We start from the raw sequence: 8286 nt of genomic DNA on the forward strand, positions 1-8286 counted from the left end.
ATACATACAGAGTAAAGGTAAAAGGTTGGAACAGAGCCTATTATGCTTCAGGTAAAGCCAAAAAAGCAGGGGTAGCTATCCTTATCTCAGATCAAGCAAAAGCAGAAGTAGATCTTGTTAAAAAAGATAAGGAAGGAAACTATATCCTGCTGAAAGGTAGCATAAATAATGAAGCCATATCAATACTAAACATATATGCACCAAGTGGTATAGCATCTAACTTTCTAAAGGAAAAGTTAGGAGAACTGCAAGAAGAAATAGACAGTAAAACTATAATAGTGGGAGATCTCAACCTTGCACTCTCAGATTTAGACAAATCAAACCACAAAACAAACAAGAAAGAAATTAAAAAAGTAAATAGAACATTAGAAAAACTAGGTATGATAGACCTTTGGAGAAAACTGAATGGCAATAGGAAGGAATATACTTTCTTCTCAGCAGTTCATGGATCCTATACAAAAATTGACCATATACTAGGACATAAAGATCTCAAAATTAAATGTAGGAAGGCAGAAATAATAAATGCCTTCTTCTCAGATCACAATGCAATAAAAGCTACATTCAGTAAAAAGTTAGGGGTAAATAGACCAAAAAGTAATTGGAAACTGAATAATCTCATCTTAAAGAATGACTGGGTGAAAGAGCAAACTATAGAAACAATTAATAATTTCACCCAAGATAATGATAATGATGAGACATCATATCAAAATCTTTGGGATGCAGCTAAAGCAGTAATAAGGGGAAATTTTATATCTTTAGAGGCTTATTTGAAGAAAATTGAGAAAGAGAAGATTAATGAATTGGGCTTACAACTTAAAAGGCTAGAAAAAGACCAAATTATAAACCCCCAACCAAAAATTAAACTCGAAATACAAAAATTAAAAGGAGAAATCAATAAAATTGAAAGTAAAAAAACTATTGAATTAATAAATAAAACCAAGAGTTGGTTTTATGAAAAAGCCAATAAAATAGATAAACCTTTGGTAAATTTGATCAAAAAAAAGAAAGAGGAAAATCAAATTGATAGTCTTACAAATGAAAAGGGGGATCTTTCCACCAATGAAGAGGAAATTAGAGAAATAATAAGGAGTTACTTTGCCCAACTTTATGCCAATAAATTTGATAACTTAAGTGAAATGGATGACTTCCTCCAAAAATATAGGCTCCCTAGATTAACAGAGGAGGAGATAAATTGCTTAAATAGTCCCATTTCAGAAAAAGAAATAGAACAAGCTATTAATCAACTCCCCAGGAAAAAATCCCCAGGGCCAGATGGATTCACATGTGAATTCTACCAAACATTTAAAGAACAATTAGCCCCAATGTTATATAAATTATTTGAAAAAATAGGGGATGAAGGAGTCCTACCAAATTCCTTTTATGACACAGACATGGTACTGATACCTAAACCTGGTAGATCGAAAACTGAGAAAGAAAATTATAGACCAATCTCCTTAATGAATATTGATGCTAAAATCTTAAATAAGATATTAGCAAAAAGACTTCAGAAAATCATCTCCAAGATAATACACTATGATCAAGTAGGATTTATTCCAGGAATGCAGGGCTGGTTTAATATTAGGAAAACTATTAATATAATTGACCATATTAATAATCAAATTAATAAGAACCATATGATCATCTCAATAGATGCAGAAAAAGCATTTGACAAAATCCAACATCCATTCCTACTAAAAACTCTTGAGAGTATAGGAATAAATGGATTATTCCTTAGAATAATCAGGAGTATATATTTAAGACCGTCAGTAAACATAATATGCAATAGAAATAAACTGCAACCTTTCCCAGTAAGATCAGGAGTGAAACAAGGTTGCCCACTATCACCATTACTATTCAATATAGTACTAGAAACACTAGCCTCGGCAATAAGAGCCGAGAAAGAGATTCAAGGAATTAGAGTAGGAAATGAGGAAATTAAACTATCACTTTTTGCAGATGACATGATGGTATACTTAGAGAACCCCAAAGACTCTGCTAAAAAGCTACTAGAAATAATTCAAAATTTCAGCAAAGTGGCAGGATACAAAATAAATCCACATAAATCCTCGGCATTTTTATATATCACTAACAAAATGCAACAGCAAGAGATACAAAGAGAAATTCCATTCCAAACAAATGTTGAGAGTATAAAATATTTGGGAATCCATCTACCAAAGAAAAGTCAGGAATTATATGAGAAAAATTACAAAACACTTGCCACAAAAATAAAATCAGATTTAAATAATTGGAAAGACATTCAGTGCTCTTGGATAGGCCGAGCGAATATAATAAAGATGACAATACTCCCCAAACTAATCTATTTATTTAGTGCTATACCAATCAGACTCCCAAGAAACTATTTTAATGACCTAGAAAAAATAACAACAAAATTCATATGGAAGAATAAAAGGTTGAGAATTGCAAGGGAACTAATGAAAAAAAAAAGTCAGATGAAGGTGGTCTAGGTGTACCTGATCTAAAGCTATATTATATAGCAGCAGTCACCAAAACCATTTGGTATTGGCTAAGAAATAGACCAGTTGATCAGTGGAACAGATTAGATACAAAGGACAAAAAAGGTACATCTATAGAAATCTAGTCTTTGACACACCCAAAGATAACCAACATTATGGATAAAAATTCATTATTTGGAAAAAACTGTTGGGAAAACTGGAAATTAGTATGGCAGAAATTAGATATGCATTCACACTTAACACCATATACCAAGATAAGAGCAAAATGGGTCCATGATTTAGGCATAAAGAATGAGACCATAAATAGATTAGAGGAACAGAGAGTAGTCTACCTCTTAGACCTGTGGAGGAGAAAGGAATTTATGACCAGAAGAGAACTAGAGATCATTATTGATCACAAAATAGAAGATTTTGATTACAGCAAACTAAAAAGTTTTTGAAAAAACAATACTAATGCAATCAAGATTAGAAGGGAAGTAACAAATTGGGAAAATATATTTAAAGTTAAAGTTTCTGATAAAGGTTTCATTTCCAAAATCTATAGAGAACTGACTCTAGGGAGGAGGAGGAGGAGGAGGCGCCGCCGCCGCCACCGCCTACACCTTCAATGCCAACGGGGCTTTCCCGCTTGCTCCCGATGGAGTTTGAGGCTGTGGAGCTGCAGCCGAGCTGTGCCCCGGGGAAAGGAGGCGCCTTTGTAGCCGACCCCAGTCACTGCCGTCGCCCCGGGGCTCCCCGGAGCAGTCCATAGCGACCCCGCCCGGGCCCTCAGCTAACATAACACTACACAGTGAAATAATGGTCTGCTAGACTGCTAAACAAGCATCCAGTTTCCACAATGCCTGTGCAAGCTGCTCAGTGGACAGAATTCCTGTCCTGTCCAATCTGTTATAATGAATTTGATGAGAATGTGCACAAGCCCATCAGTTTAGGTTGTTCACACACCGTTTGCAAGACCTGCTTAAATAAACTTCACTGAAAACCATGCCCTTTTGATCAGACTGCCATCAACACAGATATTGATGTGCTTCCTGTAAACTTTGCACTTCTCCAATTAGTTGGAGCCCAGGTACCAGATCATCAAACAGTAAAATTAAGTAATCTCGGGGAGAATAAGCACTATGAGGTTGCAAAGAAATGTGTTGAGGATTTGGCACTCTACTTAAAACCACTAAGTGGAGGGAAGGGTGTTGCTAGTTTGAATCAGAGTGCACTGAGCCGTCCAATGCAAAGGAAACTGGTGACTCTTGTAAATTGTCAGCTTGTGGAAGAAGAAGGTCGTGTAAGAGCTATGCGAGCAGCACGATCACTTGGGGAAAGAACTGTAACTGAATTGATTTTACAACACCAGAACCCTCAGCAATTATCTGCCAATCTATGGGCTGCCGTCAGGGCTCGGGGATGCCAGTTCTTAGGACCAGCTATGCAAGAAGAGGCCTTAAAGTTGGTATTACTGGCTCTGGAAGATGGTTCTGCTCTTTCAAGGAAAGTTTTAGTACTTTTTGTTGTCCAAAGACTGGAACCAAGATTTCCTCAGGCATCAAAAACAAGTATTGGCCATGTTGTGCAGCTACTGTATCGTGCTTCTTGTTTTAAGGTCACAAAAAGAGATGAAGATTCTTCTCTGATGCAGCTAAAGGAAGAATTTAGAAGTTATGAGGCTTTGAGAAGGGAGCATGATGACCAGATAGTTCATATTGCTATGGAAACAGGGCTTCGTATACCACCAGAAAAGTGGTCTTCACTTCCCTATGGTGATTTGGCACATAAATCACATATGCAATCCATCATTGATAAGCTGCAGTCTCCAGAATCCTTTGCAAAGAGTGTCCAGGAGTTGACAATTGTTTTGCAGCATACAGGTGATCCAGCAAACTTAAATCGATTGAGACCTCATTTGGAACTTCTTGCAAACATAGATCCTAATCCAGATGCTGTCTCACCAACTTGGGAGCAATTAGAAAATGCAATGGTTGCTGTCAAGACTGTGGTGCATGGACTTGTGGACTTTATTCAGAACTATAGTCGTAAAGGCCATGAAACACCACAGCCGCAGCCAAATAGCAAATATAAAACTAGTATGTGCCGAGATCTGCGACAGCAGGGGGGGGTGTCCACGAGGAACAAATTGTACATTTGCTCATTCTCAGGAAGAGCTTGAAAAGTATCGTTTAAGGAACAAAAAGATCACAGCAACTGTACGAACATTTCCTCTCTTAAATAAAGTTGGCGTAAACAACACTGTCACAACTACAGCTGGAAATGTCATTTCTGTCATAGGAAGTACTGAAACAACTGGGAAACTTGTTCCAAGTACCAATGGGATTTCAAGTGCAGAAAATAGTGTTTCCCAGCTAATCCCTCGTGGTGCTGACACCACATTAAGAGCTTTGGAGAATGTGAAGAAAGTAGGGAAGGTTGGCTCCAGTGGTCAGAATATCTCTGGGGCTTCTGCAGAATCTGTAACTGAAAATAAAATTGGCTCTCCACCCAAGACTCCTGTAAGTAATGTAGCAGCTACCTCAGCTGGGCCCCCTACTGTTGGAACAGAGCTGAATTCAGTACCTCCGAAATCCAGCTCATTTGTAACTAGAGTACCTGTGTATCCTCAGCCTTCTGAAAGCATCCAGTATTTTCCAGATCCAAGGACCCAGATATCCTTTGAAGTTCCACAGTACCCACAGACAGGATACTACCCACCACCTCCAACGGTACCAGCTGGTGTGGCTCCCTGTGTTCCTCGTTTTGTGAGATCCAATAATGTTCCAGAATCTTCCCTCCCACCTGCTTCTGTGCATATGCTGATCATTACAGTACATTTCCCCCTCGAGATCGAGTCAATTCCTCTCCTTACCAGCCTCCTCCTCTGCAGCCATATGGACCAGTTCCCCCAGTACCTTCTGGAATGTATGCTCCTGTATATGACAGTCGGCGCATCTGGCGTCCACCAATGTACCAACGAGATGACATTATTAGGAGCAATTCTTTACCTCCAATGGATGTGATGCATTCATCTGTCTATCAAACATCTTTGCAAGAAAGATATAGTAATTCTCTAGATGGATATTATCCAATGGCATGTCAGCCACCTAGTGAACCAAGAACAAGTGTACCTTTACGAGGGAACCTTGTGGTCATTTGAAGACTAGTTATGAGGATCAGTTAAGACAAAAACCAGAACAGTGGGCGCAGTATCATACCCAGAAAGCACCCCTTGTTTCTTCAACTCTTCCTATGGCAACACAGTCACCGACACCACCTTCTCCTCTGTTCAGTGTAGAGTTTCGTACTGAGTTCTCTGAGAATGTAAGTGATGTGCGTGGTACAAAATTTGAGGAAGATCATCTTTCCCATTATTCACCTTGGTCCTGTGGCACCATAGGCTCTTGTATAAATGCCATTTATTCAGAGCCCAAGGATGTAATTGCTAATTCAAATGCTGTATTAATGGATTTGGACAGTGGAGATGTTAAAAGAAGAGTACATTTATTTGAAACTCAAAGAAGGGTGAAAGAAGAAGATCCTATAATTCCTTTTAGTGATGGACCCATTATCTCAAAATGGGGTGCAATTTCTAGATCTTCCGGAACAGGTTACCATACCACAGATCCTATACAGGCCACTGCTTCCCAAGGAAGTGCTACTAAACCTATCAGTGTATCAGATTATGTCCCTTATGTCAATGCTGTTGATTCAAGGTGGAGTTCATATGGCTCTGATTCTACTACTTCAGCACATTATATAGAACGGGATAGATTTATTGTTACTGATTTATCCAGTCATAGAAAGCATTCCAGTACTGGAGATCTTCTAAGCATTGAACTTCAGCAGGCAAAGAGCAACTCATTGTTGCTACAGAGGGAGGCCAATGCACTAGCCATGCAACAGAAATGGAATTCCTTAGATGAAGCCAGTCACCTTACCTTAAATCTCCTAAGCAAGGAAATGGAATTGAGAAATGGAGAGAGTGATTATACAGAAGACACACAGATACTAAGCCTGATAGAGATATTGAATTAGAACTTTCAGCACTCGACACTGATGAACCTGATGGACAAAGTGAACAAATAGAAGAAATTCTGGACATACAACTTGGTATCACGTCTCAAAATGATCAACTACTGAATGGAACTACAATAGAAAATGGCCACCCACTAAAACAACACCCAAAGGAACCTGTGGAGCCCAAGAGACAAAGTTTAGGTGAAGACCATGTGATTCTGGAGGAACAAAAAGCAGTCCTGCCAGTAACTTCTTGCTTCAGCCAGCCAATCCCAGCATCTATTAGCAATGCAAGTTGCCTGCCCGTCACTACATCTGTCAGTGTCAGCAATCTCATCTTGAAAATGGCTCATATTATGTCTGAAGATAAAAATGACTTTTTAAAGCCTGTTGCAAATGGGAAGATGGTTAACAGCTGAAATGAGGTCCATCTTTGAAATTTGTGACCATACAATGGAAGCATTTACACTAGCTTTATATATATATATATATGTATATATATATATATATATATATATATATATATATATATATATATATATATATGTATATATATATATATATATTATATAATGTATATTTTTTTAAAAAAATAATACTGGGGGCATCCATTTCCTGTGGACTCTTTGATACTTTGAGCCCTCTTACATTAGCATTCTGAAAAAAAAATAAGAATTTACTTTATTAGGGTAATAAGTTCACTTTCTAGAAATGATTGGAATTTGGACAACATTTTACTTAAGCTTAAAGCAGCTTTTTATGAGTTTGTAGCAATCCGGTGCAGTAACTGAGTCATTCCTCTTTTAAATGGCTTCTATTAAAAAAAATTAACAACTCAGTTATTAAACTAGCAGGATCCTACAATGATACATCTAGTGAAAGTCAACGTAACTAACTTATTTGTTTCTTTTTTGTTTCACTGAGGGAGAATTTTCCATCTTCTTGCTGTAGCTGCTTTATTTATCTTTTGTTATGGAACCTTGCACTAATGTAATGGCTGTTTTTTTTAATGCAGATTTACACCTGTACATTATTGAATCCAATGACTTGGCAAAAGAATCAGGTGCTTTTAGGCTTTCTTGTGGAAACCCTGTATGTAGTGTTTGCACTGACTAACGAGATGGTAGTGCTGGGTTTTAATTTAAATTAATTTGGGATGGGGTGGGAAAACGTTCATTGAATTGTCTTGGTTAAATATTATTCACCATAATTTCATGTTAACAATTAATTTTGCATGTTTTTTGGCTATTGAGTTTCAGAAGGCTGTGAAATGTGTAAATAATATATTACCTGACTTCCAGTTAGACTGAAAAAACAAACTCCAACCAAATAAGAATGCTTTTTTGCCCTGCTGAAATGTGACTGGAAAAGGTTGTTTTGACATGGCATCTGAAGGTAGATAGTGTCAACTGATTATCCCCAAGTGTTCTTTTAGAAATAGATTTTTTTATTTTTATTTTATTTATTTATTTTTTTTGAAGCTTAAAATTGCACAGTCAACATTTTGAAAACAAAAGCAGGACACTCCTTCCTGGTGACCTTATCTGTATGTAGTTTGTGTCTCTTTTCTTCCCCTGTTTCTTTGAGATGAATTTTACTTTTTATTATGTTGTTGTTGTTGTTGTTGTTGTTTTTTTTTGTTTTGTTTTTTTTTAATTAACTTCTGTGAAGTTGTTTATTCTGAGAATTGTACTCGAATATTTTAAGCCAAGCCAATCTTTCACCAGGTGTACTGTATGTAAGGGCTTTTCCTGCTAGCAAAATGCTTAAACAGGATCATGTTATTGGTCTTCTGAGTTGTTAAGTTGTT

At 37.2% G+C, this 8286-nt stretch overlaps 1 pseudogene; it reads left to right on the forward strand.

Annotated features, from left to right (window-relative positions):
- The first annotated feature begins 3210 nt into the window (after window positions 1-3210).
- Window positions 3211-6944, forward strand: LOC141542359 (roquin-2 pseudogene; annotated as a pseudogene).
- The last annotated feature ends 1342 nt before the right edge of the window (window positions 6945-8286 follow it).

This window comes from Sminthopsis crassicaudata, chromosome 1 (genome assembly GCF_048593235.1).
Source record: "Sminthopsis crassicaudata isolate SCR6 chromosome 1, ASM4859323v1, whole genome shotgun sequence".
Taxonomy (NCBI): domain Eukaryota; kingdom Metazoa; phylum Chordata; class Mammalia; order Dasyuromorphia; family Dasyuridae; genus Sminthopsis; species Sminthopsis crassicaudata.